Genomic DNA, 18920 nt, shown 5'->3' on the forward strand with positions numbered 1-18920 from the left:
GGTCCTGAAGGTCTTAAGACTGACAAAAGAAAGGCAGCACTGGAGTGTTTGGTCCTCCTCAGTGAGGCAAGATCCCTCTACACTGATGTCACTCTGCTCTTGGTGTGTGCTCAGTAAGTCAGTAATTTGTCATGAGCATGGGCCCTATCCATACATGGCAGGCTGGAGGAGGAATGACCTCAAACTCTGCTTCTAATCCAGGGGGCGTTGCTAAAGCACAGTGTTTGAGTTTGATGCATGAAGTGCAGAGATATTTTCAGCTCCTGAATCACACTTTTGGCTCTGCAGCTAACTTGAACTTCTCCTTAGTTTTGTTTGCAATTTTTCACCTTCTGCAATCACCACTGACTCTCAGAAAAATAAAACGAGCTGGTGTGTTAAATAAAAAAACCCCACATGATCATAAATGTGAAGTTTTTTTTTTAAATCTTTATAATTTTATTTTATTTCAATAACTTCTATTTTATTCTCTTGCACATGTGGAGGAGTGGAGTTAATCAAATTACTAGTAGATTATGGTGCATCACCAATGTTTGGTTTCTTTATTTCATGTTCTAAATATATGCTATTAAATGCTGCCAATGAATGTTTTCTAATGATTTTGGTGTCCAACACAAGAATGAAACGGTCTGAAAAATGAGGCAATGCAACAGCAGTTAGCTTGGACACAGCTACAGGACAGCTCTTAACTATATATTCCTATAGCTGAAGCAAAAATTTTGCTATATTTGCCCCATGAAATCATATTGACTTGACCACAATTCACAATCATAATTTGAAACTGGCAATAATGAAAAAGCAAAACCTCATTTTACAATACAAAGGGCATAAGTCTTCATCATAATTATCCTACCCATTACAATTCTATCACCTCTCTGTCACTACCGCCTGAGCCTACTCTCACTGAATTTGGGGGGAAAGCTCCAGTAGCCAAATTATGCAATCTCAATCACAGCTAAGCAAGTCATTTGAGCATATGCTTAATTCCATTTCTAATTATTACAGTCAATTCAGCAAAGCAAAGCATTTGCTCAAGTCAAAAGTGAATAGGTGGTATGCATCTTTCTGAATATGGGTTTTTCAGAGACTGAGGATGTTGCACAAAACTTCCCTTGACTTCCTTTTGAGCTCATCAGGCTGGAGGAAGGTAGAATTCATATGTTAGCAATTAAACTGTCACTCATGCATGTAAAGTACTAATATTTTTAAAGTACTAATATGGATGAGTACTAACTCATCCACAGATAGGTTAAGTAAAAGCAAATTTTAAGAAAGCCATGGGACATATCCTTGGAGTGGACACAGACAGATATACATACTATTCATGGATTGCAGGGACCACAGAGGCAGATGGAGATAACACAGAAAAGATGAGGTAAGAAGCTACCATAGGAAATTCTGTACGTTCAGTATTGCTGATAAGCCTTGCTAAGCCTTTTCACAGGAGCTTTTCTTATCCACTGGAAAAAGAGTATAAAATAATGGGCATTTCAACTCCTCTGTTTACATTTCCCCCACATGGGAATGAGGAAAGAGTGGGGATAATGAACATACTGCTGTGATAAGGAATGTGGCTCTTCCCTTGATGGACTGAAGTAACTGGGCAGCCTCTAACATCATCTGAAACCTTTTCTTTTTCTTTAAATTTCCTTTAGTCTTAGCAAGCAACATTAATAGAGATGACTGCCAGGCAAGCATGGGTCGCCAGGAGCATTCCTTGGCTGCAGACAAGTGGGAAAGGAAAAGCCTGTTGCATAGAGCAGGGCTGCAACCAGTCGCAGGAAATTCACGCCCAGCAGCAGGCTGCATGGCTCACTTGCCTCTGCCCTTCTCCCCAGATGAAGGAGCCTTATCTACCTTTACATTTTGTCTCAGAGATCAGGAATCAATTACAAACACCATGGGGCTGCCCTAAATTATGCTCCGCTGTCCAAGGCTGCTTTCTCCCAAGCAGGTACCCCCGGACAAGGCTGTGGGGAATGTGGGGAAGGGAGTGCTGAGAGCCCCAGGGGTCTACCTGTTCTTCAGCTCCTCCAGCTGCTGTCAACCCATTGATTTGCTCTCTGTTTGAAACTGCAATCTGTCACTGCCCCAAATGCACTGCCAGCTGTAGAGTATAAATGTTTGCAGAAATTAAACAACTCCAGCAAAATACACATTATGCAAACATCTCATCTCTTCCCAGATGACACAACATGGGGCACCAAGCACAAACAAAAATGGACCAAACAAAGCACAGAGGCATTGTGGGAAAAAACTCATTTAGTGAAGAGCTTCTCTGCTCTCCTTACAGCCATTAGGACAGCGATAATGCTGAACTGGCTGGCCAGCCATGAAAATTGGATAAACTGAGACACAGAAGAGACAATTGAAAGCAAGAGGACAGACAGCAAAAATAAGTGAGATGACAGATGGAAAGCAGAAATGCAATGTCTAAACTGCAGCTCTAATGCTGCTGGTAACAGTCACGTTCAAGAGTAGTTTAGTTTGCTTTCCAATTTTGGAGCAGACAAGAGTTTTCTTTTTGAAAAAAAACATCTTGTTAGCTGAACTGCTGTGGGTTATACCCAGATAGTTTGTGGGACAGGAAAATTTTTCTCTCCCTACCAGGAGTGCAAAAACACTTCTAAGAAAGGACAAAATTCTGACACCCTCTGGTGCCCTGGTTGTCCTAGTACTGTTGGAAGGAGAGAGGAGTGTCACATCATTAAAATCTATATTCACAAGTGCAAGAGCTGTGTTTTAGTTGCTGCTGGCCAGGGTCAGTCCCTGGTGTTGTTCAGAGCTCTCCCATGGCAGCACAACTTCCTTAGCCTCTCTCTTACTCGCATGACTGCTACAATTAGGCAGGGAAAGGGTAGTTATTGTTGTAGCAATGTTCTTATAGATTAATTTGGCAGCTTTTCTAACAGAATTTTAGCATAGTTTTGATAACATGCAAGTATGGGAAAGAAGGATTTCCACATTGGCCAAAGAAACAGTTGTGGCAAGACTACCTATTTTTAACACAGTTTATTCCAAGCACTATTTCAGACACAGTATTTTCTCTCCCATCTGTTGACACAGTTGTTTTGTTTCTCTAAAGACACAGTTGTCTGTCTCTTGGAGAAAAAAAAACAACACCAACACCATGAATAATTGCACAGAAAAACATGAGACTGAAACCCAATCAAACAGTGATCTAGTAAAAAGGTAATGCTGGCAAAGCTTTATGACTGAATTATAGAGCAATTCTTCAGATGCCTCTTAAAATTTATATCAGGTTTTGCCTTCTCTGATATTTTAATTGTGACGGTGAATTTTTAAAATTCAGATCTGGTATACTCAACAACTAACTGAGATGGTTTATTGATCTAAGGAGTCTGACTGCAAACCTGCCATCAGGGCAATGTACCGCTGTTTGTTTGCGAGGAATGCAGACACAGAGCAAGATGCAAACACTTTCTTTAATAAAGGAAGGAAAATCTAATGAGAGCACCAAGGGGAAAAAAATAAACCCCAAAACCTGATAAAAATTAAACTCGTATAACAGGACAAACATTAAGCAATCCTTCTGATACTCAGGTTGCCAGACTCTTTTCTCTGATTTTTGATGATAACTCTTTTTCCTTGTTGGATGGAGTTCATGGTTATGATCTCACAGGCAATCTGAAAACCTTATCTCCTCTCAAAGGCATTTCAGGCAGCTTGAGAGTTTGTAGATGGAAGCAAATAAAACTGAAGCATGGCTAAGGTAGGACCTCTGCAGATAACAAAAGCAGCTCTGTTCTTGTAGGACAGCCTATTTGCTGGGAAATTTGCAATATGAAAACCTGATATATTAAAGGTCAAGACTCCAATACAGAGCAGACTCATCTGTATTGTGTTTTAATTTCTTTTTATGCCGAGAGGTGCCTAGGGTCCTGCAGAGGTGACAGAAAGATAAATCATGCATGACAAACTGGAACAGAAGACAAGGCTGTATCCAGAATAGGATAGCTCTGCTAGTGCAGCTGTCCTAGCAAACTGTATTGACAGCGTTCCCAGCACAGCCTTCCTTCATACTAGCAAAATCATGTTATTTGCTGGCACAGCTTTTTCCTGAGGTTCCTCTTCCCTCATCCAACAAGCTAGAAGTGTTTCAGTAAAAGTAAAGGTTTGTCCTTTACTTTGTCCACAGTGAGAGCTTTTGTGTGTGTCAGTCAGGGATCAAGTCAAGAATCACGCCTCTTTACACCTGCGGCCAAGACAGCTATGACAGCAAAAATCTGTAAAACAGGCACGTTCTTCCTCTGACTGGAGTGAGAAGTCCTTTGTAAAGACTTCAATACTGGCTGCTGCCTCTGTTGGGAATCCTACCTTCTCATGCACTTTTGGAGAAATGGAGAGATAAAATGTCTCACCACATATGCCCTGATCAGAAAGGTTATGGTATTTCCACAAGTAAAAGAAGTCTCCAGCATGCCTATGACTGATCCCACCCCCTGCTCTATCCCTCTTCTGTAGAAGGCTCATTCACCTGGCCCTGCCCATGTCAGCCAGGCTCAGCCTAGGCTGAGCACCCTTGCCCAGAGCCGAGGGAAGGAGGAAGCAGAAAGCAGTGGGTGTGGTGCTGCTGCCTGCTGCAGGCACAGCCTTCTCCCAGGATGGAGAAGGACCACGATGTCCAGCAACATGGGGGAATATTATGCCAAACCAAGTGCCTGGGACTATGTGGGCAGTTTAAGAAAACAACCAAATTCACCAAAATTATGAAAAGTACAGCTGATTTAAGATGTATTTTTAAAATAATTTTAAAGCTTTAAAAAGCTTCCAGGAGGTATGTGAAAAGATATTTTCCAGGTGTGCTATAGGGTATTACCTACTGGTCACAATCACCCAAGTGATTTAAGATTTTAAGACTGTTGCCTATGATTTTCATAAGAGAATGGGCAATGATTTTAACGTGCCCTTGAGGAAATTAAGATCAGCAAAGGATCTGGCAGCCTATTCATACGTGGTTTCCAGCCTGTTAAAAGGGCTTACCTGCTTACCTGCTTTTGGTTTGGCAATGTCTACAGCTGTGGTCATTGGTCACCCAGTATTATCTAATTTTTTTACAAGACCTATTTCTGGAAGGCTGGACCTAATCCAGGCTACTATGTTTTCCACAGACAGGAAGCTTGAAGGTTTGGGATTAAAACAGCAGGAGTTTGAGAAGAAAATTGAGGACCTGGAAATAACAACTGATAGTCCTGATGTAATCATCAGTGGGAACACTGCAGCTCTGAAAAATGTATTCAACAGCCTGCAGAATAATCTCAGATAAGGTTTTGGAGGCCAGTGGAAAGCTTCTGCAAGGACAGTTACAAGACAGGTTTTGGTACACTTTTCCATGAGTTTCAACCATTTCTCTTCAACGTCATGCACGGAAACCACAATACAAAAGCCTGTAGCTACACAAGCTACCCCAGAGTGTCTCATTTAAAGGACAACTGTTGCTGGCTAAGAGCTAGGACAGCTCTTCTTCCTCTAGCTATGGAAGCTGAAGGTGCTTCTGTCCCACTTGCCTGAAGGCTGTCTGAAGGCTCACATTTCCTACCTCATTCAGTGTGAGCCCTCCACTGACCTTCAACCAAAGCCAACCCAGATGGCTTTGCCTAAACTAAGAAACAGAGCACTTCCACAGCTCTTTCAACAAGTATTGTGATGGGGCAGTAATTTCCAGCTAGTAAGCAATGATGATCCATGGGCAGAGGGTAATTTTTAACCTTTGCACCCCTTGCAAAGCAACTCCTGTCCACTGTCTGAGATCTGAAGCACAAATAAAGAGTTATAGAAAAGGCAAGATGGAAAGTTTAATCTGCTGTATCAGTACAGTACTAGCTGAAGAAATAAGCTTATCAGCAATGCTACTGAACTTAAAGCCCTAGGTAACAATTATCCATGATGTGGTAGTTGGACAGAAGACTCCTTACTTCAGAACAGACACACAGGTTTTAGCCTGAATTTTCAGAACTCATGAATGTTGTCAGAGACAAAGTACCACCCTGAATATAATTTTTGTGATAGCCAAAACAAGAAAGTCAGTATAAAATAAAGACTCCAAACACTGTAGTAGATCAATCCCTCTCTCAACTACCTTTATTTAATATCTCCAGAAAACTCATTAAAAAGCAATATATTTTAAAGAAGAAAATTATTGACCTTTGAAACACAAACGACAATGCAGGTGAACAGAGCGTCCACTAAATTTGTTGATGCCTATATCCAAAAGCCAGGTGCCAGCTCGGACAGATACCATACCACTAAATGGCAGAAATAGACTGGCTGACTTAAAGAGACTGGCAGGGAAGTGATCCTTCCCCTGTACTCTGCATTGGTGAGGCCACACCTCGAATATTGTGTTCAGCTCTGGGCCCCTCAGTTCAGGAAGGATATTGAGGTGCTGGAGCGGGTCCAGAGAAGAGCAACGAGGCTGGTGAAGGGACTTGAGCACAGGTCCTATGAGGAGAGGCTGAGGGAGCTGGGGTTGTTTAGTCTGGAGAGGAGAAGGCTTAGAGGTGACCTCATCACTCTCTTCAGCTACCTGAAGGGAGGTTATAGCCAGGTGGGGGTTGGTCTCTTCTCCCAGGCAACCAACAATAGGACAAGGGGACATGGGCTCAAGCTCTGCCAGGGGAGGTTTAGGTTAGATGTTAGGAAGAAATTCTTTACAGAGAGGGTTATCAGGCATTGGAACGGTCTACCCAGAGAGGTGGTGGATTCACCATCCCTGGAGGTTTTTAAGAAGAGATTGGACATGGCCCTTAGTGCCATGATATAGTAATTGGAGTTGGATCAGGGGTTGGACTTGATGATCTTGGAGGTCTTTTCCAACCCAATCTATTCTATGATTCTATGATTCTATGATTCTATGATTCTGTGATTATATGATTAGCTAAACCTGGTTTCTAAGGGTGTTTCATAATAACGTAGGGTATCTTCAAGGCTGGTTGCCCCAGGAACCAGACAAACAGAAAAACTGGTTTTTAAGTCACCTTTGCTTTCTCTGCTGTGTTCAGCTGAGTTTCGGGGCAGCTGCAAGAAAAAGATTAAGGACTACAAGGTGGCAATTTCACTGAGACTTGTCCCCTTAAACCTCAAGGTTTGATTCTATGATAGGGCTTCTGCTCAAAAATTAATAAAACCAGAAAAATGGTTAGAGGCTACACTGACTGTAAAAGCTCCAACCAAGGAAAATCTGCCCTAGGAAAGGAGCCAAGAAAGGTGCACAGGATTTAAAAATGCTTTCAGATAACAGACTCAACACACTAGGCCCCAAAAATGTTTCTACAAGGAAAACATAATGTCACTACTAAGTTATATAAGAAATCAAGTTAAAGTCTTCTTCTCATGAAGAATAAAAGACATAACAAACCATAGTGATTGCTCAGGAACTCAGATATAATGAATGATTAAGAAAGGTAATAAGGTAGAAAAAAAAGGACAAAACAGATCCCTACTGAATTCTACATCTCTAAAGAGTTATTCAGATTCCCACTTAAGTGTTTCCAGAGATTATTACCACCAATTCTCATTCAGGAAGTTACAACAGATATATTCAAATTCAGTCAATTATATCCCAAACCGGTATCTCATTGTTCTAGAACTTTTGTGATCACCAGAAACCACTTACATCATAAAAGAACAAGCACTCAAAGAAAAGAAGCTATTTTTTTCTGTTTGGACTACTTCATGGGAGACAAACAGATTTAGGAGACCCCAGGAAGATGCTCCAGGCAGACTCATTATACGTGATCAACCTCACATGCCCCTAGGACAAGTAAAGCACTTCTCACTGCTTCTCTAAGGATTGCTTACTAATACACCAATCCTACAGTAGTTTCAAACATGATTTAAAGAGGATAAGTAAATGGAGTCAGAATTAACTTTGCTGGGGCTACTCCATTTCTTTCATTATGATAAGTCAAAGAAATCCTTAACCTGAACTGCAGATGTAGGTTTTGGCACCTATGTTCCAATGTCTTTCATACTATTTCATTACTGGTCCTGGCAATGAGCAATGACATCCCCAGTGGATTTACAGATCATCACAGAAACGTGATTAGAAAACTTGATCCAAATATCATAAAAGTCAGTGGAACTTGGATTGAGCCCAAAGAGATGATTTTCCCTGCTGTGGGTGATTAGCTATACATTTTGTTGCTTCTGTTGATAAAAGTGAATCTTTGCCCATGCACTAATTTCAGTTACTTAACAATACAGCCTACTTTTGAACAAGATAGTGTAATGAAATAAAACATAACCTGGAATAGAGAAAACATGTCTTCCGTGCCCTGGGATCAAGTAAAAATTCCACTGACTACAGTCACTATTGAGTAAGACTATCACACTATTACCTAAAGGTATGCGCACACATATGTACACACACATGCATCAGTTTACTGATCTGTAGGTCCTCTAAACCCTTCCCTGGGAACCAGCACTGTTACAGACATTTGGAGGAAGAGAGATGTAGTTCATGTGGTCAAGTGGACACAGGTTGTATCTCACCCTTTATATAATATTATACTCTAAAATTTTATACATTTTCTACCTTTAAAATATGGAGACAATTCTGTGGGGGGAAAAAAAAGTTTTATTCTAAGGAAGAAAACAAGATGTTTTAAGAATAGTCTAAGTATTTACAGGATATTATAATTTCAAGAGATTGTCTTTATGAATAAAGACACCATTGAATTTATGTGATAATTACTTGGTTTTTACACCTGCTAGAACATGCAAAGCAATATTGGTTATATTTCTAGCTTACATGCTGTTCTTAGCACAGAGAGCTTTTTTGTCAATATGGCTGTAATAATTCACATACAAACTGGAAAAACAATTCAATCTGACAAGAGCTGTACCTGAAGAGAACAAAAATCACAGAAACACCTTGATTGGAAGTCACCTCTAAATGAGTCATCCTAGGTCATCCATAATAGTCACTTATCTAGTCTAGCCATGACCGACTCCACACCCTCCCATGGCAGTTTGCTCCACTGACCTAAATGTTGCATAGCAGTAATCCCTTTCCAATATCAAAAGGTCTAGCAAAGTCTTCCCTGCTACAGCGTAACCACTCCCCCTTTTCTCTTCAGTAACATATGAAAATACCATGCCCTGTTCATTCCAACTCTTTTGTGTATATATGTGCACCTAAAGCTCTCACTTAGGCTCTCTCCACACTCAATGTACCTAGATTTCTTCTCTCAAATACTCTTTCATCTTGACTTTGGGCTTATCCATCTTCCTGAAGAGTCCTGTGAATTGAGATTACCTTTTGGCCCTTCGATTTTGTAGGCTGAAGAGGATTTGAAATGTTTGCACCAAGTCTAGTTAGGAATTTAATTTATGAGGCTTGAAACTACAAATATGTCATTGCATGTCTCCCTGCTTTAGAGTGGCATTTGTTCTTTCAAATGTAATATTGTTCTCCCAAGAAACACCTCAAGAAAATCTCACATAAAAGATCGATATTCACACTAATGACATACCTGGAATTTAATACTATTGTTCTTCAGGATGTGCTCTGCAATTCCAGACAACTTCCATCCAAACATGAACAAGGAGTGTTACCTCCCTGTATAAATATACTGCACCTCCATTAGGCATTGCTCAGAGTGAAGCCATATCAGCACCAAGATTACTTGAGCATTTACACAGAGCATCTGGAGGCTGTTGAGGCCACTAAGTTCAAGTAGTAGGAACTTAAAAGCTACTTCTGATATTCCTGGTTCGCAGTCATGGCCCATATACTTTATTCTTTCACCTGATATATGTGACACCCCTGTGCTCCCGACACAGAGGACATCCAGGAGCACAGGAGAAGCTGGTGGCCTCCTTATGCTTACAGGCTGAGGTGCCTGGAGTGACACACTGTGTGTGCAAGGCATGTGCCATTAAACGCCCACCTCTCCTAACTCTACCAAAGCCTACCACAGCCCCTTCTGAGTGATGTCTGAGCAACCCATAAAGACAGACTGGGGTGATCAAGTTCTCCATCTGTGACAGAATATCCATGACAGTTTCAATACCTGAGTACGGGCAACTACTTCCACAGCTGTGGATTTAAAATACAGTATTCATTTGGTATACCATCATATCATAATGTTATCTGGGACTTAAAATCAATTATTTGCCTGCAACATAAAACAAGTCCATTTTCCCAATGAAAATACATGCCTAAAGAGAGAGGTAAAGATGGGGCTCTCACATGTGAAGAGGAGACTTATTTTCCTCTGTTTTGACAAAAAGACTGGTAGACCATGTCTGAAGGGCTGACTCCACTGTTACTTCTAAGAGCTGCAATATAATACTCATCCAGCGTGTTTTCAGAATCAGTACAAGGATGGTTTGCATTTCCTAGTTTTTCATTGTTTCAGCACAGAGAGGACACTGTTGCTGGGATTGCCTTTGCCTAATGTCAGCATGAGAAGCTGAAAACACAGATTACAATAGCATGGCATGAGCAATTTCTATATTAAAGAGAGAGTTGTAAAGTCTGATACAAACAGACAAGCGTTATGTTTTCCAACCTGCAGCTCAGAAGATAGGCTTATTGACCATAAAATGATTTATGTAATCCAACTTTTATGAAGTCATGCAAGACCTTGCTTATGCCACTACCTTTTTTATATATATATATATATATAAAAAAAATTTTTTTCCCCAATTAACTGTCAAGTTACATTCCTTATATAATGCTGCTGCAGTGCTAACCTGAAGCATAATGACTGTGCTCATTACAGGGTTATTATGAGTTCTGGGATGAAGAGCTGTCAATAATTTTATTTTCTCCATATAAGGTAAAATATTGTCGTTGTTGCAAAGGGAATCCCAGTTATATCTGTTTGAAACTTTAATTACAGTAATAAACAGATTAAGAGAGGTAACCACAGTCTCTCTCCAGCAAGGCACGCAAGCCTGTATCTCAGGGGATGTGCAGGACAGGGAAAAGGGATGCTGCAATCTCGGGCATCTCAGCTGCTGGATCAGGCCTTAGTGTACAGTTGTCTTCATCCTTGAACTGAAGATAGTACACAGTACTGCACTGCTCATGGCTAAATAGATTCAATGGTTTCTGTATAAAACATATAATACCTATACACAGTACATTGTCTTGATTGTTCAGCCTAGCTTTTCTTTTTTTTTTTTGTCATTTTTGCTGTCAATTCAGTGCAGCCTATTACAGACTGTGAAAGGAAATGGCCTTCAGCAGGGAGTTATATTCCAATCGCACAATCTCAATTTCTTCCAGAAAAAGAGATATTGAACTGTTTCTCCAGTTTTCAGGTAAGTCAGGTCCAACTTTCAGATGCTGCCCTCAGGTTGTGTTTATGTTTTGCCAATGACTTCCTATTTAATATACTGCAAGATAAACCGATACCTGTGCAGTTAGGTTCCAAATATGTTACATTTGATAATGACAGTGCAAATGGGTAAGTAGCTAACTTCTTCCTGTCCATTTATACAGAAGGTTCTTTCTTTTTGGGCATCTTTTCTTTTAAAGACTTTTGATCTAAAGGTCTTTTAAAGGCCTCACCTCTAGGGAACCAGCAAAGTGGCTTTTGTTGCTACAAATTCTTGTAGGAAAAAAGCATAGGTAATCCTTTCCCAGGATTCCACTTTATCCCTTACTGTCAGTATCCAGTTGAGTTTCAGAGTATACGGGAGATTCTGTTCAAAACCCTAACTGGTGTTTGTCCTGGTTTGTTACTGATGTTTGCCTACATTTCTATTCCCAAACACCAGCCAGGCCTTCTTCACTGCAGACTGATGGATCAGTAGGAGATCATGAACCATTGCAATGCTCCCAGCAGCTGCCTCTTTGCCTAGTTTGTCTCTCTGTCCCCTAAAGCCTGTGGGCTACTTTGGTGCAGCCAGGGCTCAGGGCCCAGGCTGATGGATCAGACTGCCCTGCTATCTAAAAGAGAGGTTTTGATGACTAATGTTCAGGTGTAAAGGTCACTAAGGTTGAAATTAAAATCCCATAAACAACATGAAATGCAGGCAAATCTATTTCATTGTGCGTGTTATCAGAGCTTTTCATTTTTTAGCAAACTAGGAAAAGAAAAGAAATTCCAGCTTTAGGACTTCTGCTCCATCCAGTTCATCTGCCTGCTCCAGGCAGTTCATCTGCTACAGCAAAATACAAACCAGATATGATGAGACAGCCCTGTTTCACAAGCTCACTAATATAATGCACTTCCACTTCTTAGGCTGCAGCCCACAGCCTGCCACCTTGCAGAGCCTTCTCCTGACCCCAGTCCCAGCATTTTGTACCCTCCACTGTCAGACAAGTAACACAAATTTACAGCTGGAGGTAGGAGAATTGTTGCAAAGAAAGAGCAAACCTTCTCATGCCCACACTGTCCCTATACACCCCATCCACAGCCTCCCCTTTTGGGCTCAGCCCCTGCTTCCACTGGGGGCTCCGCCTCAGCCCCCAGTCCCTTTTTCTGGGACCAGCACAGGCTCCACTCCTCACTTGAGATGCTGAGGAGTGTCAACCAAGAGTCTGCTGCTGCACAATCCACCCCAAACCATAACTCTAAATGTATCTTCCAATTCTACTCATGTATTTATAGGCCCCTGCATGGGAACAAATTATACTTTTAAAAATATTACAGGAAAATGCTGCAAATGATTGTCATAAAAAACCTCCATCATAATTTCATTAAAAATTAACAAAAAGAAAGCATTAGTGTTGTCCTGCCAACTGGGGGTTGGAGTGTCTCACATTATTAAATTGAGAAGGGCAGCAATGGAAAGCCTTTTTAGATTGGTGTTTCCATTCCTTCCTCTTTTGCTTGGTTCAGAAGTCCTGCATAATTAATACTGTAGTACTTAATAAATGCTTATGAACCTACTACTTCTCTGCTCTTTCCATTTAATTAGGTGATTGACTTCAGGCATACTATAAATTATAATGACAATTTAATTACTTTTTTAATGTGCACACTTAAAAGATTTATAAACAGGAATAGAGTACCACAGTGCACTGAAAATTAGAAATACCATGAACTGGAGAACAGCACAAAGTAATGCCATCTAAAGTATCTCCTCAGTGCCTGAGCACCTGCAATGACTGTGAGATAAGGTATTTAAAGTGTCTGGTACAACCCCAGAGAATTTTGTATTTCTATCTGAATGCTCACGTATGCCTCTTTTAACTTTCTGTTCTAGCATTTGTGTATCTCACTTGGCTTCATGGCAAGAACATAAAAAGTTTCCAAGGACAAGTCGGGCTATGGACTTCAGCATCTCTTAGGTAAAGTGTTCACAAAAAGTGGAAGACCCTTTCTCGTCTTTGAAACAAGTCATAAAACTTCTGCATCATTTCATCATAACACAGCCACTGTTAAAATTTGCAGGGGGCCAAAATCTCCTATGATATTCCAGTTGGCACAGGCAAACCGCCAAGACTATGGATTTCATCATCTCATGAGCAGACCCTTCCTAGTTAGGAGACAGAAATGTCTGAGAATATTTCACACCATCAGCACCACATACTATAACAATCCAAGTTAACTCTTCTGATATTGTTGTTACGCCATCTAGGACTCATTCCCCTGTTACTTACAGGAATTCAAAAGCTAAGAGAATTGCATATATAACAAATTGAATAAGAATCAGATCCTGGTTTTCACTTCAAACCACTGCTCAAAAAAGTACATTTGCTAAACTAAAAATTATCTTTTTAAATTTAAATAGTTTAAGATAGTAAAAGAGTTAACCTACCTAATTAACCTACCTAAATGACCAGACATTTCCAATTCCTGTCATTGAAAACAAAGAAATCATCTCTATTTTCTACAAGTTACCTGTCATCAACAGAGAGAGATGACAGCATACAATAACATCACACTGCATACTATACTGATTAAAATTTCTCATGTAAAAAAGTCATTAAAATTTGGGCTAGAGGAGACACTTTCCCATCTGGGAGCTGAATCTGGTTTGGTGTGACTATTCCTGCCTGTTAATTTAGCAGTACAGAGTATAACTCTAAATTCTTAGCATACTTATTGGCATCTCTCTAACCACAACTGCTTACAGAGAGGGAAAAGAAAAAGACTGGGCAATTCAGTGTGCTAAAAAATTATGGGCAATTCAGCATTTTAAGCATCATCTATCAACAGTGCTGAATAGTCAAAAGGGAAATAAATTTAAATATCTCACCAAGGCAAATGCTGTGATTGTATCTGGTTTTCCTTTTTAACATAGAAAAAAAATTAATCCCAGACACTCATCTCATTCACTCCCAATGAAGCTGAGTGGAAAGCAAATCAAATCCACAGCTTCTTCATGTGTTTGCCTACCTTGGCCAGCACAGAGCAGGGCCAGAAAAGCTATAGGTAAAAGAGAAAACACCAGGAGGCTGAGCAGTGCGGTGAATCACAGGGAGCCACTTTGTCTGCAGCTTCCGTTCTCCGAGGAGCTGTGCAGGGCTGAAACAATGGTTCTCCTATGAAGCTACATCTCATCAACCTCATCTACAGCCAGTGATGAATGACGGGTCAAGAGGGCGGCAGACTTTGGGTGCACAACCCTTAAATACTGTATCAAAGATGGCAAAAGGCCATGTGCTTCAATAATACGGCAAATACTTCCTTTTGCTGTATAGCAGACAAATTCCTTCCTCTCTGCTGGCTCAGTCTGCAGCTTTTGGTTCACGGCTCAGAGTATGTGCAAGTTCTATATTCGTAAAATATACATGTAAAAAAGCTGCGTTTTTATTCCTGAGACCATTCAACTGTAAACATTCTCACAGAAATGAAAAGTCAGCCCTGTCTGTGCTGAAATCCTATGCTTTCATAAATATGTAGTTCTAGGGGTTTATGGGGTTCATAGACAATAAAAGAAGGCACATTTCACTCATTTGTGAAACTGCATAGTAAGAATCGAAAAAATTGTAAAACTGTGTAACTCATCCAAACTTTTCACACTGGGGTTTTTCTCCTGAAAGAAAATTTTACTGACTTGATAGAAAAGTTCCATAAAAACATAAATTTTGTCCCTGGTTTAAATGAAGAGCAATGAAAGTAATAGGTCTTGTGATATAACAAAATACTCCATTACTAACAGTTTGACAGTATTGTGCTACCCAATTTAACAAGACATACAAGATGAGTTGGAATACCTTCATGACATCAAAATATCTTTATGCAAAATAAAACTGAAGTAATATTTAAAATGTTCTGAAGTAAGATGTCTTACTGCCTAAGAGTTGTCAAGTGTTTGTCCCAGATTAGAGAAGTAAAGTATTTCAGAACCTTCTGCCATTTAAATTTTCTTCCAACTAGTTTTGTCTTCTATTCCTTCTTCTCTGTCTATTTCTCTAGATATCTTTAAAACTGCACTGAATTTGACAACATAACTTAATGCTCCAACAGGACAGAAAACTGTGGGCTCATGCCTGGTTTCTAAAGGAAGTGGCAGAAAGCAATCTCCAAAAAACCTCCAAATCAGCTGTGACCATTTCAGCTCACCAAAGCATCAGCAACAGAAGACGACCACTTAGGTGCCCACCCATTCACTCAGCACTAGAAGTCAAAGTAACCCTGTAATTTTGGAATCATTGTTTAATGGCAACAGCACTTAATACTGGAACATAACTTTCCCATTTTGGAGACTTTGAGGATTTGGTTCACATCAAAATGCTGAAGCGACCAGGGCAGGTTTTCTAGCGGTGCCATGTGGGCAGTGAGGCAGCGAGCTGTGCCATCCCACCGCCCATCTTGCAGTGACATGGGAAAACTGCATCTTTAGCCTCCAGATGCATTAGAGCAGGAGAAATGGGTGGTTTCTGTCTCAAAGATTTCACACTATTTTACACTACAGCAATGGATTTGCATTATTTCAATCAAATGATGCATTACAAATCTCACCATAGCTTTTGAACTTAAATACTTCAGAACTGAGCAAAATAAATGGTGCATATGCTCAGAAAATGGAAGGTCTCGGGGCAGAGGTTATCTCAGCTTTCTTATAGCCCTATTGAGCAGATTACAAGCAGGACTGTCATCTCTACTTCAATCAAGTGTAAATTTCAGATTAAAAATTAAGTGATTTTAATTGATAGCCATAATGTGTACTGAAAAGCTTCTAAAGCAATAATAGCTTTTCCACAACCACTGCCACACAGAAAGCAAATCAGCATGTAACTCTCCCTCTGAATATTTTCATTCCTTTTTCAGAGCATTAAACTAAAACTGGCACCAAACTGCACCACCTTTTTAATGCATTCTCCATCCAAACTGATAGGCACTTGAGGAGCCACAGTGATGTCCCAGAGAAAAACATATTCAATATAACTTTTCTGCTACACCCACCCCCAGCTGATGGCCCAGCACTCTGCTCCCTTTAATTCATCCAGGTGAGGAGAAGCTGACAGCTGGGGGAGGGAAGAGATTGGGAGCCATATGGAGCTAGAGTCAATTTTCAGTAGGTATTTGTGAATAGATACAAAAGAGATAAATGCTGGCATGCATAAATTCATATTTTATCAATACCTATTTTGGTACTTACTGAGAGAGTAATTTATTCCAAAAAAGGCTTTTAAAGGCAAACACCAGTTTAAAGAAAATTCCAATTCTGACTTATTTCTTGCCACAACAAATTCAGGATCCCGATGGCATGAAGCAAGAGGGAGGAGCCCACTCACAAGGTTTATCTCCCAAAGCCAAAAGGGAAATCAGTGCAAATAACCAAGAACGCAAGAGAGAGATTTACCAGGTCGTTGCCCAAAACAAGCCCCTCAGAAGCAGGGCTGCTCAAGCCAGGGTGGGTGACCAGCCTAGCACACAGAAGCATTGAGGGTCCACGTCCAAGTTGATCATGTAGAGGGCAAGCAGAGCTGACAGTTTTGCATGCAGCATCTTGTAATAACAAAGGTTATCAAGATTACAAGATTTACTAGATTGGCTGCCTGTAATTGCTGCACCTACAAATGTTCAGTTTCACTTCTCAGACTTATTCAAATAATCCAGCCCCCATAGGCCTGCAAACCTGAGCTGCAAGTCTGAATGTGAAAGGGGATTTATTAAAAAACTGCTGGTGCATCTGACCATGACGAAGTGCTAAAAAATAAAAAAGTAGTGAAATGCACTGAACATTTCTGAACCCCAGATTATGTTTGGCCCAGATCCAGTGGACATGTTTGATTTCCACTGACTCCCCTATTACAGACTGTTATCTCCCCAAACTGTGATCTAAGGCTAGGATCACAGGACAACAGAGCAAAAGTATCTGTAAGAGTCACTTATTCCATTAGTCAGAAATCAAAAATCAAAAGAGCCACTTGAAACACTAACAGAATGCAAAAACTCATCACTTCCTTCCAGAGCAGGGCAAAAGACCTTATTTGCAATTGTTGATCAGAACAATTCTGCCGTGGCAGAAAATTTCTGGCTTCTATTCACAGCTCTTAAATAGCTCTGTGCCTGGACTCGGGCAAATGATTTGAATTTTCTACGCTTTTTCAAAATCATAATAAAAAACACATACCCACCTCACAGAATAGAGGCTTCATCAATGTTTCTAACTCACTCTCAGCTTCTTAAGTAGACAGTCCTGCAAAAGTGCAGAGTACCATTATTTAGATTTGATTTCCTTTTAAAAAAAATTAATCCTGTCTTCCTGTCTATTACTTGGTTGGGTTTTTTATTTATTTTATTTTCCAGGTAGGAACAACTGTAGATGCAAAATCAGCATCTCTGCCTGGAGACTGGTCTCAGCCTTCTGCCTAATTCTTATGTGTACATCGTATTTCTACATCTTCCACAATAGATACCATGAGTCTACGCACAGGTCAGTAGGACAAGCAATGCACATCCAAATCTGAATGCAGAACAAACAAAAAGAGTGGGTATTTTTAAGAACAAAATTCTTTCCAAAGAACCTTGTTTCTTCCTGGTCACACAGTCTGGGTGCAACATGTAAGAAATGGCTTTCTAAGGCACCATGGTGTCTTCTGAACCACTGCCATTACCCGAGAAAACCCCAGGAAGTGGTTTGCATGGGAAGTTGGACCCGACTTGCGTAGGTATCAGCTGATGTCAGAATACACACAGCACTAAGCTCTAACAATATGGACATTGTGAAACCAGGAATAACCTTCTGTTATCTCCTGCAGTTTGGGAAATCATTTCTAACATGGTGACCACAGAGCTTAGGAACAAGTCAAACAGTTAATTATTCACTATTCTTCCTAATTAATCTCCACTTCAGGCCAAATCTTTGTATGCCTGTAATAACACGAAGATCTCCAGTGAAGGAAACAACAGCATGAGCCTTTGGACCTCCTTCTGCAAAGCAATTCATTTTTCCATAAACAGTTACTATTAAGCAAGGACAAAGCAACAAACCAGACAGCCATCTGTGTAAACCAATTTAAAAGGATGGTGACCTCATAAAATTTTTCAAACTAACACTCTCCATTTAACTTCTGCCACCCCGTCCTGCCCAGCAGAAGCTGGATTCAAGCAGGTCCTCAGGTGAGCGCAGTGCTTCCACTTTAGGGAAAGCCGGTACTTTAAAGCCGCAGTGATTCAAACCTGTGAAAAGACATTGTCAATGAAAATACCTCGGCATATATGGAAGCAGGATAACCTTAGAGGCTGCCCATGCTCCCAGAGGGTGTTGCCACAAAGGTCTGTGCTATGTTTGCCAGCTGAGCTTCCTAGAGGTATGAGGTCAAGCGAGCACAAAGGTTCAGGCCATGGATGGTAACACAATTCCTGCTGAAGTGTGTTCTTTCCTACGACCCAGAGAGAAGCCAGAACAAGTACAGATGGCAAGCACATTGAAAAGAAGACAAACCTGACAGCATTAGAGCAAAACTTAGGAATCCGAGTACAGCGCAGCTATCCTGTATGCACCCAAGATGGCCACAGCACCCCCAGAGCCTTCTGCCT

General features: G+C 40.6%; 1 protein-coding gene across 9 annotated transcripts in view; it reads right to left on the reverse strand.

Moving 5' to 3' along the window:
• The window catches only part of HIVEP2 (human immunodeficiency virus type I enhancer binding protein 2), a 140055-nt gene that overhangs the window by 58345 nt on the left and 62790 nt on the right, over positions 1-18920 (reverse strand). Inside the window, exon 1 of one of the 9 annotated variants that reach the window (XM_027669362.1) lies at positions 17516-17577. The exons of the other annotated variants lie outside the window; for them this stretch is intronic. The gene's annotated coding sequence lies outside the window, so the exon portion shown is untranslated. Of the gene's footprint in view, positions 1-17515; positions 17578-18920 lie in introns of those variants that run through there. 9 annotated transcript variants of the gene reach the window in all.

Source organism: Corapipo altera, unplaced genomic scaffold, assembly GCF_003945725.1.
Source record: "Corapipo altera isolate COAL_440 unplaced genomic scaffold, ASM394572v1 2b, whole genome shotgun sequence".
Taxonomy (NCBI): Eukaryota; Metazoa; Chordata; class Aves; order Passeriformes; family Pipridae; genus Corapipo; species Corapipo altera.